This window comes from Puntigrus tetrazona, chromosome 1 (genome assembly GCF_018831695.1).
Source record: "Puntigrus tetrazona isolate hp1 chromosome 1, ASM1883169v1, whole genome shotgun sequence".
NCBI classification, from domain to species: domain Eukaryota; kingdom Metazoa; phylum Chordata; class Actinopteri; order Cypriniformes; family Cyprinidae; genus Puntigrus; species Puntigrus tetrazona.
The window spans coordinates 13,244,952-13,267,175 of record NC_056699.1 but is presented as its reverse complement, the minus strand read 5'-3'; the positions used below and the strand labels follow the sequence as shown (position 1 = coordinate 13,267,175).

At 40.1% G+C, this 22,224-nt stretch overlaps 37 non-coding genes across 37 annotated transcripts; all 37 read left to right on the top strand.

Annotated features, from left to right (window-relative positions):
- The first annotated feature begins 649 nt into the window (after positions 1–649).
- Positions 650–722, top strand: trnar-ucg. The gene has a single exon. It is a non-coding gene; the product is annotated as a tRNA-Arg (tRNA).
- A 246-nt stretch (positions 723–968) lies between these two features.
- On the top strand, positions 969–1,041 carry trnar-ucg. The gene has a single exon. It is a non-coding gene; the product is annotated as a tRNA-Arg (tRNA).
- A 200-nt stretch (positions 1,042–1,241) lies between these two features.
- Positions 1,242–1,314, top strand: trnar-ccg. The gene has a single exon. It is a non-coding gene; the product is annotated as a tRNA-Arg (tRNA).
- Positions 1,315–1,746: 432 nt separating this feature from the next.
- trnar-ucg lies at positions 1,747–1,819 on the top strand. The gene has a single exon. It is a non-coding gene; the product is annotated as a tRNA-Arg (tRNA).
- A 251-nt stretch (positions 1,820–2,070) lies between these two features.
- Positions 2,071–2,143, top strand: trnar-ucg. Its single transcript has one exon. It is a non-coding gene; the product is annotated as a tRNA-Arg (tRNA).
- Positions 2,144–2,394: 251 nt separating this feature from the next.
- Positions 2,395–2,467, top strand: trnar-ucg. Its single transcript has one exon. It is a non-coding gene; the product is annotated as a tRNA-Arg (tRNA).
- Positions 2,468–2,675: 208 nt separating this feature from the next.
- Positions 2,676–2,748, top strand: trnar-ccg. The gene has a single exon. It is a non-coding gene; the product is annotated as a tRNA-Arg (tRNA).
- Positions 2,749–3,182: 434 nt separating this feature from the next.
- Positions 3,183–3,255, top strand: trnar-ucg. Its single transcript has one exon. It is a non-coding gene; the product is annotated as a tRNA-Arg (tRNA).
- Positions 3,256–3,512: 257 nt separating this feature from the next.
- On the top strand, positions 3,513–3,585 carry trnar-ucg. Its single transcript has one exon. It is a non-coding gene; the product is annotated as a tRNA-Arg (tRNA).
- A 251-nt stretch (positions 3,586–3,836) lies between these two features.
- On the top strand, positions 3,837–3,909 carry trnar-ucg. Its single transcript has one exon. It is a non-coding gene; the product is annotated as a tRNA-Arg (tRNA).
- A 252-nt stretch (positions 3,910–4,161) lies between these two features.
- Positions 4,162–4,234, top strand: trnar-ucg. Its single transcript has one exon. It is a non-coding gene; the product is annotated as a tRNA-Arg (tRNA).
- Positions 4,235–4,486: 252 nt separating this feature from the next.
- Positions 4,487–4,559, top strand: trnar-ucg. Its single transcript has one exon. It is a non-coding gene; the product is annotated as a tRNA-Arg (tRNA).
- Positions 4,560–4,806: 247 nt separating this feature from the next.
- On the top strand, positions 4,807–4,879 carry trnar-ucg. Its single transcript has one exon. It is a non-coding gene; the product is annotated as a tRNA-Arg (tRNA).
- Positions 4,880–5,080: 201 nt separating this feature from the next.
- Positions 5,081–5,153, top strand: trnar-ccg. Its single transcript has one exon. It is a non-coding gene; the product is annotated as a tRNA-Arg (tRNA).
- A 433-nt stretch (positions 5,154–5,586) lies between these two features.
- Positions 5,587–5,659, top strand: trnar-ucg. The gene has a single exon. It is a non-coding gene; the product is annotated as a tRNA-Arg (tRNA).
- A 251-nt stretch (positions 5,660–5,910) lies between these two features.
- On the top strand, positions 5,911–5,984 carry trnar-ucu. The gene has a single exon. It is a non-coding gene; the product is annotated as a tRNA-Arg (tRNA).
- A 197-nt stretch (positions 5,985–6,181) lies between these two features.
- trnar-ccg lies at positions 6,182–6,254 on the top strand. The gene has a single exon. It is a non-coding gene; the product is annotated as a tRNA-Arg (tRNA).
- Positions 6,255–6,690: 436 nt separating this feature from the next.
- On the top strand, positions 6,691–6,763 carry trnar-ucg. The gene has a single exon. It is a non-coding gene; the product is annotated as a tRNA-Arg (tRNA).
- Positions 6,764–7,724: 961 nt separating this feature from the next.
- Positions 7,725–7,797, top strand: trnar-ucg. The gene has a single exon. It is a non-coding gene; the product is annotated as a tRNA-Arg (tRNA).
- Positions 7,798–8,368: 571 nt separating this feature from the next.
- On the top strand, positions 8,369–8,441 carry trnar-ucg. Its single transcript has one exon. It is a non-coding gene; the product is annotated as a tRNA-Arg (tRNA).
- A 1,020-nt stretch (positions 8,442–9,461) lies between these two features.
- On the top strand, positions 9,462–9,534 carry trnar-ucg. The gene has a single exon. It is a non-coding gene; the product is annotated as a tRNA-Arg (tRNA).
- Positions 9,535–9,787: 253 nt separating this feature from the next.
- On the top strand, positions 9,788–9,860 carry trnar-ucg. The gene has a single exon. It is a non-coding gene; the product is annotated as a tRNA-Arg (tRNA).
- Positions 9,861–10,890: 1,030 nt separating this feature from the next.
- trnar-ucg lies at positions 10,891–10,963 on the top strand. Its single transcript has one exon. It is a non-coding gene; the product is annotated as a tRNA-Arg (tRNA).
- Positions 10,964–11,976: 1,013 nt separating this feature from the next.
- Positions 11,977–12,049, top strand: trnar-ucg. The gene has a single exon. It is a non-coding gene; the product is annotated as a tRNA-Arg (tRNA).
- A 253-nt stretch (positions 12,050–12,302) lies between these two features.
- Positions 12,303–12,375, top strand: trnar-ucg. The gene has a single exon. It is a non-coding gene; the product is annotated as a tRNA-Arg (tRNA).
- Positions 12,376–12,630: 255 nt separating this feature from the next.
- On the top strand, positions 12,631–12,703 carry trnar-ucg. The gene has a single exon. It is a non-coding gene; the product is annotated as a tRNA-Arg (tRNA).
- Positions 12,704–13,409: 706 nt separating this feature from the next.
- trnar-ucg lies at positions 13,410–13,482 on the top strand. Its single transcript has one exon. It is a non-coding gene; the product is annotated as a tRNA-Arg (tRNA).
- Positions 13,483–13,732: 250 nt separating this feature from the next.
- Positions 13,733–13,805, top strand: trnar-ucg. The gene has a single exon. It is a non-coding gene; the product is annotated as a tRNA-Arg (tRNA).
- Positions 13,806–14,060: 255 nt separating this feature from the next.
- Positions 14,061–14,131, top strand: trnaq-uug. Its single transcript has one exon. It is a non-coding gene; the product is annotated as a tRNA-Gln (tRNA).
- A 200-nt stretch (positions 14,132–14,331) lies between these two features.
- On the top strand, positions 14,332–14,404 carry trnar-ccg. The gene has a single exon. It is a non-coding gene; the product is annotated as a tRNA-Arg (tRNA).
- A 433-nt stretch (positions 14,405–14,837) lies between these two features.
- Positions 14,838–14,911, top strand: trnae-cuc. Its single transcript has one exon. It is a non-coding gene; the product is annotated as a tRNA-Glu (tRNA).
- A 251-nt stretch (positions 14,912–15,162) lies between these two features.
- trnar-ucg lies at positions 15,163–15,235 on the top strand. Its single transcript has one exon. It is a non-coding gene; the product is annotated as a tRNA-Arg (tRNA).
- Positions 15,236–16,533: 1,298 nt separating this feature from the next.
- Positions 16,534–16,605, top strand: trnar-ccg. The gene has a single exon. It is a non-coding gene; the product is annotated as a tRNA-Arg (tRNA).
- A 439-nt stretch (positions 16,606–17,044) lies between these two features.
- Positions 17,045–17,117, top strand: trnar-ucg. The gene has a single exon. It is a non-coding gene; the product is annotated as a tRNA-Arg (tRNA).
- A 579-nt stretch (positions 17,118–17,696) lies between these two features.
- On the top strand, positions 17,697–17,769 carry trnar-ucg. Its single transcript has one exon. It is a non-coding gene; the product is annotated as a tRNA-Arg (tRNA).
- Positions 17,770–18,343: 574 nt separating this feature from the next.
- Positions 18,344–18,416, top strand: trnar-ucg. The gene has a single exon. It is a non-coding gene; the product is annotated as a tRNA-Arg (tRNA).
- Positions 18,417–18,623: 207 nt separating this feature from the next.
- trnar-ccg lies at positions 18,624–18,696 on the top strand. Its single transcript has one exon. It is a non-coding gene; the product is annotated as a tRNA-Arg (tRNA).
- Positions 18,697–22,224: the final 3,528 nt, after the last annotated feature.

Below are 22,224 nucleotides of genomic sequence, written 5' to 3'. Positions count from 1 at the left end.
CTATAGTGATTAATTCAAAATTACAATATAGCAATAACAAATGTACATAGGACTAAGCACAGAACCAAGCGTTGTGATGCTTAAAGGAGAAAGTTTACTTGCATGCGATAGACAATTATCTTCGAACTGGCAGTTTACTTAAAGAAAAAAGGGCCCAGTGGCCTAATGGATAAGCATCAGCCTCCGGGTTGGGGATTGTTTCAAGTCCCACCTGGGTGTCTTCAAAAACATCTTTAGCTGCACATGAAACAAGAATTAGTGTAAAACTTGAAGCCTTCTGAATGTGACCTTGCTTTGATTACATCAAATTGTCTGTGATGCAAGGGCCACCAAATCCTAGTGTCCCGACAGATAAGCCTTCAGAGATGAGGCCTGTAGGTTTGAAGCCCATCTTGGTCATCTTTGAGGCTGTTCTTTGAGTTTCAGTTGGGTGCACAAAAAATCTATAGTGATAAGCTGATAGTTGCAAAATAGTCATAACAAATGTACATAGGACTTAGCAAAGAACAGAGCTTTGTGATGCTTAAAGGGTAAAAGTTTACCTGAATGCGACAGATAATTAGCTTCGAACTGGCCGTTTTCTTAAAGCTTTTCCAGTTTAGCTTATATCTTGCTATCTGTGAATGCACTTGGGATAAGAGAGCTAAAGGGCCCAGTGGCCTAATGGATAAGGCATCAGCCTTCGGAGCTGAGGATTGTGGGTTCGAGTCCCATCTGGGTCATATTTGAGGCAGTTCATTGAGTTTAATTTGGCAGAACCAAAAAAAATCAATAGTGATTAGTTCAAAATTACAATATAGCAGTAACAAATGTACATAGGACTAAGCACAGAACCAAGCGTTGTGATGATGATGAAAGTTTACTTGCATGCGATAGACAATTAGCTTCAAATGGCCGTTTTCTTAAAGCTTTTCCAGTTTAGCTTACATATTGCTATCTGTGAATGCACTTGGATAAAGACAAATAAGGGCCCAGTGGCCTAATGGATAAGGCATCAGCCTTCGGAGCTGAGGATTGTGGGTTCGAGTCCCATCTGGGTCATATTTGAGGCAGTTCATTGAGTTTAAGTTGGCAGAACCAAAAAAAATCAATAGTGATTAGTTCAAAATTACAATATAGCCATAACAAATGTACATAGGACTAAGCACAGAACCAAGCGTTGTGATGCTTAAAGGATGAAAGTTTACTTGCATGCGATAGACAATTATCTTCGAACTGGCAGTTTACTTAAAGAGAAAAAGGGCCCAGTGGCCTAATGGATAAGGCATCAGCCTCCGGAGCTGGGGATTGTGGGTTCAAGTCCCACCTGGGTCGTCTTCAAAAACATCTTTAGCTGCACACGAAACAAGAATTAGTGTAAAACTTGAAGCCTTCTGAATGTGACCTTGCTTTGATTACATCAAATTGTTCAGAATGCAAGGGCCACCAAATCCTAGTGTCCCGACAGATAAGCCTTCAGAGATGAGGCCTGTAGGTTTGAAGCCCATCTTGGTCATCTTTGAGGCTGTTCTTTGAGTTTCAGTTGGGTGCACAAAAAAATCTATAGTGATAAGCTGATAGTTGCAAAATAGTCATAACAAATGTACATAGGACTTAGCAAAGAACAGAGCTTTGTGATGCTTAAAGGGTAAAAGTTTACCTGAATGCGACAGATAATTAGCTTCAAACTGGCCGCTTTCTTAAAGCTTTTCCAGTTTAGCTTACATCTTGCTATCTGTGAATGCACTTGGGATAAGACAACTAAAGGGCCCAGTGGCCTAATGGATAAGGCATCAGCCTTCGGAGCTGAGGATTGTGGGTTCGAGTCCCATCTGGGTCATATTTGAGGCTGTTCTTTGGGGTTAATTTGGCAGAACTAGAAAAATCTATAGTGATTAGTTCAAAATTACAATATAGCAATAACAAATGTACATAGGACTAAGCACAGAACCAAGTGTTGTGATGCTTAAAGGATGAATGTTTACTTGCATGCGATAGACAATTAGCTTCAAATGGCCGTTTTCTTAAAGCTTTTCCAGTTTAGCTTACATCTTGCTATCTGTGAATGCACTTGGGATAAGACAACTAAAGGGCCCAGTGGCCTAATGGATAAGGCATCAGCCTTCGGAGCTGAGGATTGTGGGTTCGAGTCCCATCTGGGTCATATTTGAGGCTGTTCTTTGAGTTTAACTTGGCAGAACCAGAAAAATCTATAGTGATTACTTCAAAATTACAATATAGCCATTACAAATATACATAGGACTAAGCACAGAACCAAGCCTTGTGATGCTTAAAGGTTGAAAGTTTTCTTGCATGCGACAGACAATTAGCTTCGAAATGGCTGTTTTCTTAAAGCTTTTCCAGTTTAGCTTACATATTGCTATCTGTGAATGCACTTGGATAAAGACAAATAAGGGCCCAGTGGCCTAATGGATAAGGCATCAGCCTTCGGAGCTGAGGATTGTGGGTTCGAGTCCCATCTGGGTCATATTTGAGGCAGTTCATTGAGTTTAAGTTGGCAGAACCAAAAAAATCAATAGTGATTAGTTCAAAATTACAATATAGCCATAACAAATGTACATAGGACTAAGCACAGAAGCACAGAACCAAGCTGCCAGGATGCTTAAAGGATGAAAGTTTACTTGCATGCGATAGACAATTATCTTCGAACTGGCAGTTTACTTAAAGAGAAAAAGGGCCCAGTGGCCTAATGGATAAGGCATCAGCCTCCGGAGCTGGGGATTGTGGGTTCAAGTCCCACCTGGGTCGTCTTCAAAAAACATCTTTAGCTGCACACGAAACAAGAATTAGTGTAAAACTTGAAGCCTTCTGAATGTGACCTTGCTTTGATTACATCAAATTGTTCAGGAATGCAAGGCCACCAAATCCTAGTGTCCCGACAGATAAGCCTTCGGAGATGAGGCCTGTAGGTTTGAAGCCCATCTTGGTCATCTTTGAGGCTGTTCTTTGAGTTTCAGTTGGGTGCACAAAAAAAATCTATAGTGATAAGCTGATAGTTGCAAAATAGTCATAACAAATGTACATAGGACTTAGCAAAGAACAGAGCTTTGTGATGCTTAAAGGGTAAAAGTTTACCTGAATGCGACAGATAATTAGCTTCGAACTGGCCGTTTTCTTAAAGCTTTTCCAGTTTAGCTTACATCTTGCTATCTGTGAATGCACTTGGGATAAGAGAACTAAAGGGCCCAGTGGCCTAATGGATAAGGCATCAGCCTTCGGAGCTGAGGATTGTGGGTTCGAGTCCCATCTGGGTCATATTTGAGGCTGTTCTTTGAGGTTAATTTGGCAGAACTAGAAAAAAATCTATAGTGATTAGTTCAAAATTACAATATAGCAGCAGTAACAAATGTACATAGGACTAAGCACAGAACCAAGTGTTGTGATGCTTAAAGGATGAATGTTTACTTGCATGCGATAGACAATTAGCTTCGAAATGGCCGTTTTCTTAAAGCTTTTCCAGTTTAGCTTACATCTTGCTATCTGTGAATGCACTTGGGATAAGACAACTAAAGGGCCCAGTGGCCTAATGGATAAGGCATCAGCCTTCGGAGCTGAGGATTGTGGGTTCGAGTCCCATCTGGGTCATATTTGAGGCTGTTCTTTGAGTTTAAGTTGGCAGAACCAGAAAAATCTATAGTGATTACTTCAAAATTACAATATAGCCATTACAAATATACATAGGACTAAGCACAGAACCAAGCCTTGTGATGCTTAAAGGTTGAAAGTTTACTTGCATGCGACAGACAATTAGCTTCGAAATGACCGTTTTCTTAAAGCTTTCCCAGTTTAGCTTACATATTGCTATCTGTGAATGCACTTGGATAAAGACAAATAAGGGCCCAGTGGCCTAATGGATAAGGCATCAGCCTTCGGAGCTGAGGATTGTGGGTTCGAGTCCCATCTGGGTCATATTTGAGGCTGTTCTTTGAGTTTAAGTTGGCAGAACTAAAAAAATCTATAGTGATTAGTTCAAAATTACAATATAGCCATAACAAATGTACATAGGACTAAGCACAGAACCAAGCCGTTGTGATGCTTAAAGGTTGAAAGTTTACTTGCATGCGACAGACAATTAGCTTCGAAATGGCCGTTTTCTTAAAGCTTTTCCAGTTTAGCTTACATATTGCTATCTGTGAATGCACTTGGATAAAGACAAATAAGGGCCCAGTGGCCTAATGGATAAGGCATCAGCCTTCGGAGCTGAGGATTGTGGGTTCGAGTCCCATCTGGGTCATATTTGAGGCTGTTCTTTGAGTTTAAGTTGGCAGAACCAGAAAAAATCTATAGTGATTACTTCAAAATTACAATATAGCCATTACAAATATACATAGGACTAAGCACAGAACCAAGCCTTGTGATGCTTAAAGGTTGAAAGTTTACTTGCATGCGACAGACAATTAGCTTCGAAATGACCGTTTTCTTAAAGCTTTTCCAGTTTAGCTTACATATTGCTATCTGTGAATGCACTTGGATAAAGACAAATAAGGGCCCAGTGGCCTAATGGATAAGGCATCAGCCTTCGGAGCTGAGGATTGTGGGTTCGAGTCCCATCTGGGTCATATTTGAGGCAGTTCTTTGAGTTTAAGTTGGCAGAACCAAAAAAAATCAATAGTGATTAGTTCAAAATTACAATATAGCCATAACAAATGTACATAGAACTAAGCACAGAACCAAGCGTTGTGATGATAAAAGTTTACTTGCATATGCATGACAGACAATTAGCTTCAAATGGCCGTTTTCTTAAAGCTTTTCCAGTTTAGCTTACATATTGCTATCTGTGAATGCACTTGGATAAAGTCAAATAAGGGCCCAGTGGCCTAATGGATAAGGCATCAGCCTTCGGAGCTGAGGATTGTGGGTTCGAGTCCCATCTGGGTCATATTTGAGGCTGTTCTTTGAGGTTAATTTGGCAGAACTACAAAAAATCTATAGTGATTAGTTTAAAATTACAATATAGCCATAACAAATGTACATAGGACTAAGCACAGAACCAAGCGTTGTGATGCTTAAAGGATGAAAGTTTACTTGCATGCGATAGACAATTATCTTCGAACTGGCAGTTTACTTAAAGAGAAAAAAGGGCCCAGTGGCCTAATGGATAAGGCATCAGCCTCCGGAGCTGGGGATTGTGGGTTCAAGTCCCACCTGGGTCGTCTTCAAAAAACATCTTTAGCTGCACACGAAACAAGAATTAGTGTAAAACTTGAAGCCTTCTGAATGTGACCTTGCTTTGATTACATCAAATTGTTCAGAATGCAAGGGCCACCAAATCCTAGTGTCCCGACAGATAAGCCTTCAGAGATGAGGCCTGTAGGTTTGAAGCCCATCTTGGTCATCTTTGAGGCTGTTCTTTGAGTTTCAGTTGGGTGCACAAAAAAATCTATAGTGATAAGCTGATAGTTGCAAAATAGTCATAACAAATGTACATAGGACTTAGCAAAGAACAGAGCTTTGTGATGCTTAAAGGGTAAAAGTTTACCTGAATGCGACAGATAATTAGCTTCGAACTGGCTGTTTTCTTAAAGCTTTTCCAGTTTAGCTTACATCTTGCTATCTGTGAATGCACTTGGGATAAGAGAACTAAAGGGCCCAGTGGCCTAATGGATAAGGCATCAGCCTTCGGAGCTGAGGATTGTGGGTTCGAGTCCCATCTGGGTCATATTTGAGGCTGTTCTTTGAGGTTAATTTGGCAGAACTAGAAAAAATCTATAGTGATTAGTTCAAAATTACAATATAGCAATAACAAATGTACATAGGACTAAGCACAGAACCAAGTGTTGTGATGCTTAAAGGATGAATGTTTACTTGCATGCGATAGACAATTAGCTTCAAATGGCCGTTTTCTTAAAGCTTTCCCAGTTTAGCTTACATATTGCTATCTGTGAATGCACTTGGATAAAGACAAATAAGGGCCCAGTGGCCTAATGGATAAGGCATCAGCCTTCTGGAGCTGAGGATTGTGGGTTCGAGTCCCATCTGGGTCATATTTGAGGCAGTTCATTGAGTTTAAGTTGGCAGAACCAAAAAAATCAATAGTGATTAGTTCAAAATTACAATATAGCCATAACAAATGTACATAGGACTAAGCACAGAACCAAGCCAGTGATGCTTAAAGGATGAAAGTTTACTTGCATGCGATAGACAATTATCTTCGAACTGGCAGTTTACTTAAAGAAAAAAGGGCCCAGTGGCCTAATGGATAAGGCATCAGCCTCCGGAGCTGGGGATTGTGGGTTCAAGTCCCACCTGGGTCGTCTTCAAAAAACATCTTTAGCTGCACACGAAACAACAAGAATTAGTGTAAAACTTGAAGCCTTCTGAATGTGACCTTGCTTTGATTACATCAAATTGTCAGAATGCAAGGGCCACCAAATCCTAGTGTCCCGACAGATAAGCCTTCAGAGATGAAACCTGTAGGTTTGAAGCCCATCTTGGTCATCTTTGAGGCTGTTCTTTGAGTTTCAGTTGGGTGCACAAAACAAATCTATAGTGATAAGCTGATAGTTGCAAAATAGTCATAACAAATGTACATAGGACTTAGCAAAGAACAGAGCTTTGTGATGCTTAAAGGGTAAAAGTTTACCTGAATGCGACAGATAATTAGCTTCGAACTGGCTGCTTTCTTAAAGCTTTTCCAGTTTAGCTTACATCTTGCTATCTGTGAATGCACTTGGGATAAGAGACCTAAAGGGCCCAGTGGCCTAATGGATAAGGCATCAGCTTTCGGAGTTGAGGATTGTGGGTTCGAGTCCCATCTGGGTCATATTTGAGGCTGTTCTTTGAGTTTAATTTGGCAGAACCAGAAAAAATCTATAGTGATTAGTTCAAAATTACAATATAGCAATAACAAATGTACATAGGACTAAGCACAGAACCAAGCCTTGTGATGCTTAAAGGATGAAAGTTTACTTGCATGCGATAGACAATTAGCTTCAAATGGCTGTTTTCTTAAAGCTTTTCCAGTTTAGCTTACATATTGCTATCTGTGAATGCACTTGGATAAAGACAAATAAGGGCCCAGTGGCCTAATGGATAAGGCATCAGCCTCGAGCTGAGGATTGTGGGTTCGAGTCCCATCTGGGTCATATTTGAGGCAGTTCTTTGAGTTTAAGTTGGCAGAACCAAAAAAATCTATAGTGATTAGTTCAAAATTACAATATAGCCATTACAAATGTACATAGAACTAAGCACAGAACCAAGCCTTGTGATGCTTAAAGGATGAAAGTTTACTTGCATGCGATAGACAATTATCTTCGAACTGGCAGTTTACTTAAAGAGAAAAAGGTTTAATGGATAAGGCATCAGCATATTGCTGTGGGATCTGGTTCAAGTGCACTTGGATAAAGACAAAAAAGGCTGCCCAGTTAGTGGCCTAATGGATAAGGCATCAGCCTGTTCGGAGCTGCAAGGGCCACCAAAATTAGTGTCCCCGAGATAAGCCTTCTGAGTGAGGCCTTAGGTTTGAGGCCCATCTTGGTCATCTTTGAGGCTGTTGGCAGTTTCAGTTGGGTGCAAAAATCTATAGTGATAAGCTGAAAATTACAATATAGCCATAACAAATGTACATAGGACTTAGCACAGAACAGAGCTTTGTGATGCTTAAAGGGTAAAAGTTTACCTGAATGCGACAGACAATTAGCTTCAAAATGGCCGTTTTCTTAAAGCTTTTCCAGTTTAGCTTACATATTGCTATCTGTGAATGCACTTGGATAAAGACAAATAAGGGCCCAGTGGCCTAATGGATAAGGCATCAGCCTTCGGAGCTGAGGATTGTGGGTTCGAGTCCCATCTGGGTCATATTTGAGGCTGTTCTTTGAGTTTAATTTGGCAGAACTAGAAAAATCTATAGTGATTAGTTCAAAATTACAATATAGCCATAACAAATGTACATAGGACTAAGCACAGAACCAAGCCTTGTGATGATGGATGAAAGTTTACTTGCATGCGACAGACAATTAGCTTCAAATGGCTGCTTTCTTAAAGCTTTTCCAGTTTAGCTTACATATTGCTATCTGTGAATGCACTTGGATAAAGACAAATAAAGGCCCAGTGGCCTAATGGATAAGGCATCAGCCTTCGAGCTGAGGATTGTGGGTTCGAGTCCCATCTGGGTCATATTTGAGGCTGTTCTTTGAGTTTAAGTTGGCAGAACCAGAAAAATCTATAGTGATTACTTCAAAATTACAATATAGCCATTACAAATATACATAGGACTAAGCACAGAACCAAGCCTTGTGATGCTTAAAGGTTGAAAGTTTACTTGCATGCACAGACAATTAGCTTTCGAAATGACACCGTTTTCTTAAAGCTTTCCCAGTTTAGCTTACATATTGCTATCTGTGAATGCACTTGGATAAAGACAAATAAGGGCCCAGTGGCCTAATGGATAAGGCATCAGCCTTCGGAGCTGAGGATTGTGGGTTTGAGTCCCATCTGGGTCATATTTGAGGCAGTTCTTTGAGTTTAAGTTGGCAGAACTAAAAAAATCAATAGTGATTAGTTCAAAATTACAATATAGCCATAACAAATGTACATAGGACTAAGCACAGAACCAAGCGTTGTGATGCTTAAAGGATGAAAGTTTACTTGCATGCGATAGACAATTATCTTCAACTGGCAGTTTACTTAAAGAGAAAAAGGGCCCAGTGGCCTAATGGATAAGGCATCAGCCTCCGAGCTGGGGATTGTGGGTTCAAGTCCCACCTGGGTCGTCTTCAAAAACATCTTTAGCTGCACAAGAAACAAGAATTAGTGTAAAACTGAAGCCTTCTGAATGTGACCTTGCTTTGATTACATCAAATTGTTCAGAATGCAAGGACCAAATCCTAGTGTCCCATCAGATAAGCCTTTGAGATGAGGCCTGTAGGTTTGAAGCCCATCTTGGTCATCTTTTGAGGCTGTTCTTTGAGTTTCAGTTGGGTGCACAAAAAACTATAGTGATAAGCTGATAGTTGCAAAATAGTCATAACAAATGTACATAGGACTTAGCAAAGAACAGAGCTTTGTGATGCTTAAAGGGTAAAAGTTTACCTGAATGCGACAGATAATTAGCTTCAACTGGCCGTTTTCTTAAAAGCTTTTCCAGTTTAGCTTACATCTTGCTATCTGTGAATGCACTTGGATAAAGACAACTAAAGGGCCCAGTGGCCTAATGGATAAGGCATCAGCCTTCGAGCTGAGGATTGTGGGTTCGAGTCCCATCTGGGTCATATTTGAGGCTGTTCTTTGAGTTTAATTTGGCAGAACTAGAAAAAATCTATAGTGATTAGTTCAAAATTACAATATAGCAATAACAAATGTACATAGGACTAAGCACAGAACCAAGCCTTGTGATGCTTAAAGGATGAATGTTTACTTGCATGCGATAGACAATTAGCTTCAAATGGCTGCTTTTCTTAAAGCTTTTCCAGTTTAGCTTACATATTGCTATCTGTGAATGCACTTGGATAAAGACAAATAAGGGCCCAGTGGCCTAATGGATAAGGCATCAGCCTTCGGAGCTGAGGATTGTGGGTTCGAGTCCCATCTGGGTCATATTTGAGGCTGTTCTTTGAGTTTAAGTTGGCAGAACCAAAAAAAAATCTATAGTGATTAGTTCAAAATTACAATATAGCCATTACAAATATACATAGGACTAAGCACAGAACCAAGCCTTGTGATGCTTAAAGGTTGAAAGTTTACTTGCATGATACAGACAATTAGCTTCAAAATGGCCGCTTTCTTAAAGCTTTTCCAGTTTAGCTTACATATTGCTATCTGTGAATGCACTTGGATAAAGTCAAATAAGGGCCCAGTGGCCTAATGGATAAGGCATCAGCCTTCGGAGCTGAGGATTGTGGGTTCGAGTCCCATCTGGGTCATATTTGAGGCTGTTCTTTGAGTTTAAGTTGGCAGAACTACAAAAATCTATAGTGATTAGTTCAAAATTACAATATAGCCATAACAAATGTACATAGGACTAAGCACAGAACCAAGCGCCAGTGATGCTTAAAGAATGAAAGTTTACTTGCATGCGATAGACAATTATCTTCGAACTGGCAGTTTACTTAAAGAAAAAAAGGGCCCAGTGGCCTAATGGATAAGGCATCAGCCTCCGAGCTGGGGATTGTGGGTTCAAGTCCCACCTGGGTCGTCTTCAAAAACATCTTTAGCTGCACACGAAACAAGAATTAGTGTAAAACTTGAAGCCTTCTGAATGTGACCTTGCTTTGATTACATCAAATTGTTCAGTGAATGCAAGGGCCACCAAATCCTAGTGTCCCGACAGATAAGCCTTCAGAGATGAGGCCTGTAGGTTTGAAGCCCATCTTGGTCATCTTTGAGGCTGTTCTTTGAGTTTCAGTTGGGTGCACAAAAAAATCTATAGTGATAAGCTGATAGTTGCAAAATAGTCATAACAAATGTACATAGGACTTAGCAAAGAACAGAGCTTTGTGATGCTTAAAGGGTAAAAGTTTACCTGAATGCGACAGATAATTAGCTTCGAACTGGCCGTTTTCTTAAAGCTTTTCCAGTTTAGCTTACATCTTGCTATCTGTGAATGCACTTGGATAAGACAACTAAAGGGCCCAGTGGCCTAATGGATAAGGCATCAGCCTTCGAGCTGAGGATTGTGGGTTCGAGTCCCATCTGGGTCATATTTGAGGCTGTTCTTTGAGGTTAATTTGGCAGAACTAGAAAAAAATCTATAGTGATTAGTTCAAAATTACAATATAGCAATAACAAATGTACATAGGACTAAGCACAGAACCAAGTGTTGTGATGCTTAAAGGATGAAAGTTTACTTGCATGCGATAGACAATTAGCTTCAAATGACCGCTTTCTTAAAGCTTTTCCAGTTTAGCTTACATCTTGCTATCTGTGAATGCACTTGGGATAAGATAAAATAAGGGCCCAGTGGCTCAATGGATAAGGCATCAGCCTTCGGAGCTGAGGATTGTGGGTTCGAGTCCCATCTGGGTCATATTTGAGGCTGTTCTTTGAGTTTAAGTTGGCAGAACCAGAAAAAATCTATAGTGATTACTTCGAAATTACAATATAGCCATAACAAATATACATAGGACTAAGCACAGAACCAAGCCTTGTGATGCTTAAAGGTTGAAAGTTTACTTGCATGCGACAGACAATTAGCTTGAAATGGCCGTTTTCTTAAAGCTTTCCCAGTTTAGCTTACATATTGCTATCTGTGAATGCACTTGGATAAAGACAAATAAGGGCCCAGTGGCCTAATGGATAAGGCATCAGCCTTCGGAGCTGAGGATTGTGGGTTCGAGTCCCATCTGCGTCATATTTGAGGCTGTTCTTTGAGTTTAAGTTGGCAGAACCAAAAAAAATCTATAGTGATTAGTTTAAAACTACAATATAGCCATAACAAATGTACATAGGACTACAGCACAGAACCAAGCGCCAGTGATGCTTAAAGGATGAAAGTTTACTTGCATGCGATAGACAATTATCTTCTCAACTGGCAGTTTACTTAAAGAGAAAAAGGGCCCAGTGGCTTGGATAAGGCATCAGCCTCCGGAGCTGGGGATTGTGGGTTCAAGTCCCACCTGGGTGAAAAACATCTTTAGCTGCACACTAAACAAGAATTAGTAAAACTTGAAGCCTTCTGAATGTGACCTTGCTTTGATTACATCAGCCTGTTCAGAGCTGAAATTGTAGTGTCCCGACAGATAAGCCTTCAGAGATGAGGCCTGTAGGTTTGAAGCCCATCTTGGTCATCTTTGAGGCTGTTCTTTGAGTTTCAGTTGGGTGCACAAAAAAAATCTATAGTGATAAGCTGATAGTTGCAAAATAGTCATAACAAATGTACATAGGACTTAGCAAAGAACAGAGCTTTGTGATGCTTAAAGGGTAAAAGTTTACTTGAATGCGACAGACAATTAGCTTCAAAATGGCTGCTTTCTTAAAGCTTTTCCAGTTTAGCTTACATCTTGCTATCTGTGAATGCACTTGGATATAAGACAAATAAAGGGCCCAGTGGCCTAATGGATAAGGCATCAGCCTTCGGAGCTGAGGATTGTGGGTTCGAGTCCCATCTGGGTCATATTTGAGGCTGTTCTTTGAGTTTAATTTGGCAGAACCAGAAAAAAATCTATAGTGATTAGTTCAAAATTACAATATAGCCATAACAAATGTACATAGGACTAAGCACAGAACCAAGTGTTGTGATGCTTAAAGGTTGAAAGTTTACTTGCATGCGATAGACAATTAGCTTCAAATGGCCGCTTTTCTTAAAGCTTTTCCAGTTTAGCTTACATATTGCTATCTGTGAATGCACTTGGATAAAGACAAATAAAGGCCCAGTGGCCTAATGGATAAGGCATCAGCCTTCGGAGCTGAGGATTGTGGGTTCGAGTCCCATCTGGGTCATATTTGAGGCTGTTCTTTGAGTTTAAGTTGGCAGAACCAGAAAAAATCTATAGTGATTACTTCAAAATTACAATATAGCCATTACAAATATACATAGGACTAAGCACAGAACCAAGCCTTGTGATGCTTAAAGGTTGAAAGTTTACTTGCATGCGACAGACAATTAGCTTGAAAATGACTGCTTTTTTCTTAAAGCTTTCCCAGTTTAGCTTACATATTGCTATCTGTGAATGCACTTGGATAAAGATAAATAAGGGCCCAGTGGCCTAATGGATAAGGCATCAGCCTTCGGAGCTGAGGATTGTGGGTTCGAGTCCCATCTGGGTCATATTTGAGGCAGTTCTTTGAGTTTAAGTTGGCAGAACAAAAAATCAATAGTGATTAGTTCAAAATTACAATATAGCCATAACAAATGTACATAGACTAAGCACAGAAGCACAGAACCAAGCTTGTGCTGGATGAAAGTTTACTTGCATGCGATAGACAATTATCTTCGAACTGGCAGTTTACTTAAAGAGAAAAAGGGCCCAGTGGCCTAATGGATAAGGCAGCATCAGCCTCCGGAGCTGGGATTGTTGTGGTTCAAGTCCCACCTGGGTCGTCTTCAAAAAACATCTTTAGCTGCACAATAAAACAAGAATTAGTGTAAAACTTGAAGCCTTCTGAATGTGACCTTGCTTTGATTACATCAAATTGTTGTGAATGCAAGGGCCACCAAATCCTAGTGTCCCGACAGATAAGCCTTCAGAGATGAGGCCTGTAGGTTTGAGTCCCATCTTGGTCATCTTTGAGGCTGTTCTTTGAGTTTCAGTTGGGTGCACAAAAAAATCTATAGTGATAAGCTGATAGTTGCAAAATAGTCATAACAAATGTACATAGGACTTAGCAAAAGAACAGAGCTTTGTGATGCTTAAAGGGTAAAAGTTTACCTGAATGCGACAGATAATTAGCTTCAAATGGCCGTTTTCTTAAAGCTTTTCCAGTTTAGCTTACATCTTGCTATCTGTGAATGCACTTGGATAAGAGAACTAAAGGGCCCAGTGGCCTAATGGATAAGGCATCAGCCTTCGGAGCTGAGGATTGTGGGTTCGAGTCCCATCTGGGTCATATTTGAGGCTGTTCTTTGAGGTTAATTTGGCAGAACTAGAAAAAATCTATAGTGATTAGTTCAAAATTACAATATAGCCATAACAAATGTACATAGGACTAAGCACAGAACCAAGTGTTGTGATGCTTAAAGGATGAATGTTTACTTGCATGCGATAGACAATTAGCTTCAAATGGCCGCTTCTTAAAGCTTTTCCAGTTTAGCTTACATCTTGCTATCTGTGAATGCACTTGGGATAAGACAAATAAAGGCCCAGTGGCCTAATGGATAAGGCATCAGCCTTCGGAGCTGAGGATTGTGGGTTCGAGTCCCATCTGGGTCATATTTGAGGCTGTTCTTTGAGTTTAAGTTGGCAGAACCAGAAAAATCTATAGTGATTACTTCAAAATTACAATATAGCCATTACAAATATACATAGGACTAAGCACAGAACCAAGCCTTGTGATGCTTAAAGGTTGAAAGTTTACTTGCATGCGACAGACAATTAGCTTGATTTAAATGACTGCTTTTCTTAAAGCTTTTCCAGTTTAGCTTACATATTGCTATCTGTGAATGCACTTGGATAAAGACAAATAAGGGCCCAGTGGCCTAATGGATAAGGCATCAGCCTTGAGCTGAGGATTGTGGGTTCGAGTCCCATCTGGGTCATATTTGAGGCAGTTCTTTGAGTTTAAGTTGGCAGAACTACAAAAATCTATAGTGATTAGTTCAAAATTACAATATAGCCATAACAAATGTACATAGGACTAAGCACAGAACCAAGCGTTGTGATGCTTAAAGTGAAAGTTTACTTGCATGCGATAGACAATTATCTTCGAACTGGCAGTTTACTTAAAAGAGAAAAAAAGGGCCCAGTGGCCTAATGGATAAGGCATCAGCCTCCGGAGCTGGGGATTGTGGGTTCAAGTCCCACCTGGGTCGTCTTCAAAAACATCTTTAGCTGCACACGAAACAAGAATTAGTAAAAACTTGAAGCCTTCTGAATGTGACCTTGCTTTGATTACATCAAATTGTTCAGAATGCAAGGGCCACCAAATCCTAGTGTCCCGACAGATAAGCCTTCAGAGATGAGGCCTGTAGGTTTGAAGCCCATCTTGGTCATCTTTGAGGCTGTTCTTTGAGTTTCAGTTGGGTGCACAAAAAAAAATCTATAGTGATAAGCTGATAGTTGCAAAATAGCCATAACAAATGTACATAGGACTTAGCAAAGAACAGAGCTTTGTGATGCTTAAAGGGTAAAAGTTTACCTGAATGCGACAGATAATTAGCTTCGAACTGGCCGCTTTTCTTAAAGCTTTTCCAGTTTAGCTTACATATTGCTATCTGTGAATGCACTTGGATAAAGTCAAATAAGGGCCCAGTGGCCTAATGGATAAGGCATCAGCCTTCTCGAGCTGAGGATTGTGGGTTCGAGTCCCATCTGGGTCATATTTGAGGCTGTTCTTTGAGTTTAAGTTGGCAGAACCAGAAAAATCTATAGTGATTACTTCAAAAATTACAATATAGCCATTACAAATATACATAGGACTAAGCACAGAACCAAGCCTTGTGATGCTTAAAGGTTGAAAGTTTACTTGCATGCGACAGACAATTAGCTTCAAATGACTGCTTTCTTAAAGCTTTCCCAGTTTAGCTTACATATTGCTATCTGTGAATGCACTTGGATAAAGACAAATAAGGGCCCAGTGGCCTAATGGATAAGGCATCAGCCTTCGGAGCTGAGGATTGTGGGTTCGAGTCCCATCTGGGTCATATTTGAGGCAGTTCATTGAGTTTAAGTTGGCAGAACCAAAAAAATCAATAGTGATTAGTTCAAAATTACAATATAGCCATAACAAATGTACATAGAACTAAGCACAGAACCAAAGCCTTGTGATGATTAAAGGTTGAAAGTTTACTTGCATGCGACAGACAATTAGCTTCAAATGGCCACTTTTTCTTAAAGCTTTTCCAGTTTAGCTTACATATTGCTATCTGTGAATGCACTTGGATAAAGTCAAATAAGGGCCCAGTGGCCTAATGGATAAGGCATCAGCCTTCGAGCTGAGGATTGTGGGTTCGAGTCCCATCTGGGTCATATTTGAGGCAGTTCTTTGAGTTTAAGTTGGCAGAACCAAAAAAATCAATAGTGATTAGTTCAAAATTACAATATAGCCATAACAAATGTACATAGGACTAAGCACAGAACCAAGCGCCAGTGATGCTTAAAGGATGAAAGTTTACTTGCATGCGATAGACAATTATCTTCGAACTGGCAGTTTACTTAAAGAGAAAAAAGGGCCCAGTGGCCTAATGGATAAGGCATCAGCCTCCGGAGCTGGGGATTGTGGGTTTCAGACCTGGGTCGTCTTCAAAAAACATCTTTAGCTGCACACGGAATTAGTGTAAAACTTGAAGCCTTCTGAATGTGACCTTGCTTTGATTGCATCAAATTGTCTCAGAATGCAAGGGCCACCAAATCCTAGTGTCCCGACAGATAAGCCTTCAGAGATGAGGCCTGTAGGTTTGAAGCCCATCTTGGTCATCTTTGAGGCTGTTCTTTGAGTTTCAGTTGGGTGCACAAAAAATCTATAGTGATAAGCTGATAGTTGCAAAATAGTCATAACAAATGTACATAGGACTTAGCAAAGAACAGAGCTTTGTGATGCTTAAAGGGTAAAAGTTTACCTGAATGCGACAGATAATTAGCTTCGAACTGGCCGTTTTCTTAAAGCTTTTCCAGTTTAGCTTACATATTGCTATCTGTGAATGCACTTGGGATAAAGTCAAATAAGGGCCCAGTGGCCTAATGGATAAGGCATCAGCCTTCGAGCTGAGGATTGTGGGTTCGAGTCCCATCTGGGTCATATTTGAGGCTGTTCTTTGAGGTTAATTTGGCAGAACTAGAAAAAATCTATAGTGATTAGTTTAAAATTACAATATAGCCATAACAAATGTACATAGGACTAAGCACAGAACCAAGCGTTGTGATGCTTAAAGGATGAAAGTTTACTTGCATGCATAGACAGACAATTATCTTCGAACTGGCAGTTTACTTAAAGAGAAAAAAGGGCCCAGTGGCCTAATGGATAAGCATCAGCCTCCGGAGCTGGGGATTGTGGGTTCAAGTCCCACCTGGGTCGCTCTTCAAAAAACATCTTTAGCTGCACACGAAACAAGAATTAGTGTAAAACTTGAAGCCTTCTGAATGTGACTTTGCTTTGATTACATCAAATTGTTCAGGAATGCAAGGGCCACCAAATCCTAGTGTCCCGACAGATAAGCTTCTCAGAGATGAGGCCTGTAGGTTTGAAGCCCATCTTGGTCATCTTTGAGGCTGTTCTTTGAGTTTCAGTTGGGTGCACAAAAAAAAATCTATAGTGATAAGCTGATAGTTGCAAAATAGTCATAACAAATGTACATAGGACTTAGCAAAGAACAGAGCTTTGTGATGCTTAAAGGGTAAAAGTTTACCTGAATGCGACAGATAATTAGCTTCAGAACTGGCCGTTTTCTTAAAGCTTTTCCAGTTTAGCTTATATCTTGCTATCTGTGAATGCACTTGGGATAAGAGAACTAAAGGGCCCAGTGGCCTAATGGATAAGGCATCAGCCTTCGGAGCTGAGGATTGTGGGTTCGAGTCCCATCTGGGTCATATTTGAGGCTGTTCTTTGAGGTTAATTTGGCAGAACTAGAAAAAATCTATAGTGATTAGTTCAAAATTACAATATAGCCAATAACAAATGTACATAGGACTAAGCACAGAACCAAGTGTTGTGATGCTTAAAGGATGAAAGTTTACTTGCGTACGACAGACAATTAGCTTCGAAATGGCCGTTTTCTTAAAGCTTTTCCAGTTTAGCTTACATATTGCTATCTGTGAATGCACTTGGATAAAGATAAATAAAGGGCCCAGTGGCCTAATGGATAAGGCATCAGCCTTCGAGCTGAGGATTGTGGGTTCGAGTCCCATCTGGGTCATATTTGAGGCTGTTCTTTGAGTTTAAGTTGGCAGAACCAGAAAAATCTATATAGTGATTACTTCAAAATTACAATATAGCCATTACAAATATACATAGGACTAAGCACAGAACCAAGCCTTGTGATGCTTAAAGGTTGAAAGTTTACTTGCATGCGACAGACAATTAGCTTCGAAATGACCGTTTTCTTAAAGCTTTCCCAGTTTAGCTTACATATTGCTATCTGTGAATGCACTTGGATAAAGACAAATAAGGGCCCAGTGGCCTAATGGATAAGGCATCAGCCTTCGGAGCTGAGGATTGTGGGTTCGAGTCCCATCTGGGTCATATTTGAGGCAGTTCTTTGAGTTTAAGTTGGCAGAACCAAAAAAATCAATAGTGATTAGTTCAAAATTACAATATAGCCATAACAAATGTACATAGAACTAAGCACAGAACCAAGCGCTAGGATGATAAAAGTTTACTTATGCATGCAACAGACAATTAGCTTCGAAATGGCCGTTTAAAGCTTTTCCAGTTTAGCTTACATATTGCTATCTGTGAATGCACTTGGATAAAAGTCAAATAAAGGGCCCAGTGGCTAATGGATAAGGCATCAGCCTTCTGGAGCTGAGGATTGTGGGTTCTGAGTCCCATCTGGGTCATATTTGAGGCTGTTCTTTGAGTTTAATTTTGGCAGAACCAAAAAAAATCAATAGTGATTAGTTCAAAAATTACAATATAGCCATAACAAATGTACATAGAACTAAGCACAGAACCAAGCTTGTGATGCTTAAGGATTAAAGCTTTACATGCATGGACAGACAATTAGCTTCGAAATGGCCGCTTTCTTAAAGCTTTTCCAGTTTAGCTTGGACATATTGCTATCTGTGAATGCACTTGGGATAAAGAGTCAAATAAGGGCCCAGTGGCCTAATGGATAAGGCATCAGCCTTCGGAGCTGAGGATTGTGGGTTCGAGTCCCATCTGGGTCATATTTGAGGCAGTTCTTTGAGGTTAAGTTGGCAGAACTACAAAAATCTATAGTGATTAGTTTAAAATTACAATATAGCCATAACAAATGTACATAGGACTAAGCACAGAACCAAGCGTTGTGATGCTTAAAGGATGAAAGTTTACTTGCATGCGATAGACAATTATCTTCGAACTTGCAGTTTAGTTTACTTAAAGAGAGAAATAAGGGCCCAGTGGCCTAATGGATAAGGCATCAGCCTCCGGAGCTGGGGATTGTGGGTTCAAGTCCCACCTGGGTCGCCTTCAAAAACATCTTTAGCTGCACACGAAACAAGAATTAGTGTAAAACTTGAAGCCTTCTGAATGTGACCTTTGCTTTGATTACATCAAATTGTTCAGGAATGCAAGGGCCACCAAATCCTAGTGTCCCGACAGATAAGCCTTCAGAGATGAGGCCTGTAGGTTTGAAGCCCATCTTGGTCATCTTTGAGGCTGTTCTTTGAGTTTCAGTTGGGTGCACAAAAAAATCTATAGTGATAAGCTGATAGTTGCAAAATAGTCATAACAAATGTACATAGGACTTAGCAAAGAACAGAGCTTTGTGATGCTTAAAGGGTAAAAGTTTACCTGAATGCGACAGATAATTAGCTTCGAACTGGCCGCTTTTCTTAAAGCTTTTCCAGTTTAGCTTACATCTTGCTATCTGTGAATGCACTTGAGATAAGACAACTAAAGGGTCCAGTGGCCTCAAATGGATAAGGCATCAGCCTTCGAGCTGAGGATTGTGGGTTCGAGTCCCATCTGGGTCATATTTGAGGCTGTTCTTTGAGTTTAATTTGGCAGAACTAGAAAAAATCTATAGTGATTAGTTCAAAATTACAATAAAGCGCATTCATAACAAATGTACATAGGACTAAGCACAGAACCAAGCTTTGTGATGCTTAAAGGATGAATGTTTACTTGCATGCATAGACAATTAGCTTCGAAATGGCCGTTTTCTTAAAGCTTTTCCAGTTTAGCTTACATCTTGCTATCTGTGAATGCACTTGGGATAAAGACAACTAAGGGGCCCAGTGGCCTAATGGATAAGCATCAGCCTTCGGAGCTGAGGATTGTGGGTTCGAGTCCCATCTGGGTCATATTTGAGGCTGTTCTTTGAGTTTAAGTTGGCAGAACCAGAAAAATCTATAGTGATTACTTCAAAATTACAATATAGCCATTACAAATATACATAGGACTAAGCACAGAACCAAGCCTTGTGATGCTTTAAAGGTTGAAAGTTTACTTGCATGCGACAGACAATTAGCTTCGAAATGACCGTTTTCTTAAAGCTTTCCCAGTTTAGCTTACATATTGCTATCTGTGAATGCACTTGGATAAAGACAAATAAGGGCCCAGTGGCCTAATGGATAAGGCATCAGCCTTCGGAGCTGAGGATTGTGGAGTTCAGAGTCCCATCTGGGTCATATTTGAGGCAGTTCTTTGAGTTTAAGTTGGCAGAACCAAAAAAATCAATAGTGATTAGTTCAAAATTACAATATAGCCATTACAAATGTACATAGGACTAAGCACAGAACCAAGCCTTGCCAGATGATTGAAGTTTAAAGGATTAATCGTTTACAATTAGCTTCGAAATGACCGTTTTTAAAGCTTTCCCAGTTTTAGCTTACGCCCATTGCTATCTGTTTACTTATAAAGACAAATAAGGGCCCAGTGGCCTAATGGATAAGGCATCAGCCTTCAGAGCTGAGGTGATTGTGGGTTCGAGTCCCATCCTGGGTCATATTTGAGGCTGTTCTTTGAGTTTAAGTTGGCAGAACCAGAAAAAAATCTATAGTGATTAGTTCAAAATTACAATAAAGCAATAACAAATGTACATGGGACTAAGCACAGAACCAAATGTTGTGATGCTTAAAGGATGAAAGTTTACTTGCATGCGATAGACAATTAGCTTCGAAATGGCCTTTGTACGTTTTCTTAAAGCTTTTCCAGTTTACATTACATCTGCTATCTGTGAATGCACTTGAGGATAAGACAACTAAAGGCCCAGTGGCCTAATGGATAAGACATCAGCCTTGGAGCTGAGGATTGTGGGGTTCGAGTCCCATCTGGGTCATATTTGAGGCTGTTCTTTTGAGTTTAAGTTGGCAGAACCAAAAAAATCTATAGTGATTACTTCAAAATTACAATATAGCAATGTTACAAATATACATACGACTAAGCACAGAACCAAGCCTTGTGATGCTTACAGGTTGAAAAGTTTACTTGCATGCGATAGACAATTAGCTTGAAATGGCGTTTTCTTAAAGCTTTTTCCAGTTTAGCTTACATATTGCTATCTGTAAATGCACTTGGGTAAAAGACAAATTAGGGCCCAGTGGCCTAATGGATAAGGCATCAGCCTTGGAGCTGAGGATTGTGGGTTCGAGTCCCATCTGGGTCATATTTGAGGCAGTTCATTGAGTTTAAGTTGGCAGAACCAAAAAAAAAATCAATAGTGATTAGTTCAAAATTACAATATAGCCATAACAAATGTACATAGGAACTAAGCACAGAACCAAGCGTTGTGATGCTTGCCCAAGGATGAAAGTTTACTTGCATGCGATAGACAATTATCTTCGAACTGGCAGTTTACTTAAAGAGAAAAAAGGCCCAGTGGCCCCTAATGGATAAAGCATCAGCCTCCGGGCGCTGGGATTGTGGGTTCATCCTACCTGGTCGTCTTCAAAAAACATCTTTAGCTGCACATACGAGCAAGAATTAGTGTAAAACTCTGAAGCCTTCTGAATGTGACCTTGCTTTGATTACATCAAATTGTCTTGTGAATGCAAGGGGCCACCAAATCCTAGTGTCCCGACAAAGATAAAGCCTTCAGAGATGAGGCCTGTAGGTTTGAAGCCCCATCTTGGTCATCTTTGAGGCTGTTCTTTGAGTTTCAGTTGGAGTGCACAAAAAAATCTATAGTGATAAGCTGATAGTTGCAAAATAGTCATAACAAATGTAAATAGGACTTAGCAAAGAACAGAGCTTTGTGATGCTTAAAGGGTAAAAGTTTACCTGAATCGACAGACAATTAGCTTGAACTGGCCGTTTTCTTAAAGCTTTTCCAGTTTAGCTTATATCTTGCTATCTGTGAATGCACTTGGGATAAGAGAACTAAAGAAGGCCCAGTGGCTAATGGATAAGGCATCAGCCTTCGGAGCTGAGAGATTGTGGGTTTCGAGTCCCATCTGGGTCATATTTGAGGCAGTTCATTGAGTTTAAGTTGGCAGAACTACAAAAAAATCTATAGTGATTAGTTTAAAATTACAATATAGCCATAACAAATGTACATAGGACTAAGCACAGAACCAAGTGGTGATGCTTAAAGGATGAAAGAAGTTTACTTGCATGCGATAGACAATTATCTTCGAACTGGCAGTTTACTTAAAGAGAAAAAGGGCCCAGTGGCCTAATGGATAAGGCATCAGCCTCCGAGCTGGGGATTGTGGGTTCAAGTCCCACCTGGGTCGTCTTCAAAAAACATTCTTTAGCTGCACAGAAACAAAGCATTAGTGTAAAACTCAAGTTTTCTGAATGTGACCTTGCTTTGATTACATCAAATTGTCTGTAGATAAGGCCCACCTAAATCCTAGTGTCCCTATTAGATAAGCCTTCAGAGATGAGGCAGTCTGTGAGGTTTGAGCCCCATCTTGGTCATCTTTGAGGCTGTTCTTTGAGTTTTCAGTTGGGTGCACAAAAAAAGAATAGTGATAAGTTGATAGTTGCAAAATAGTTCGGCCATAACAAATGTACATAGGACTTAGCACAGAACAGAGCTTTTGAGAT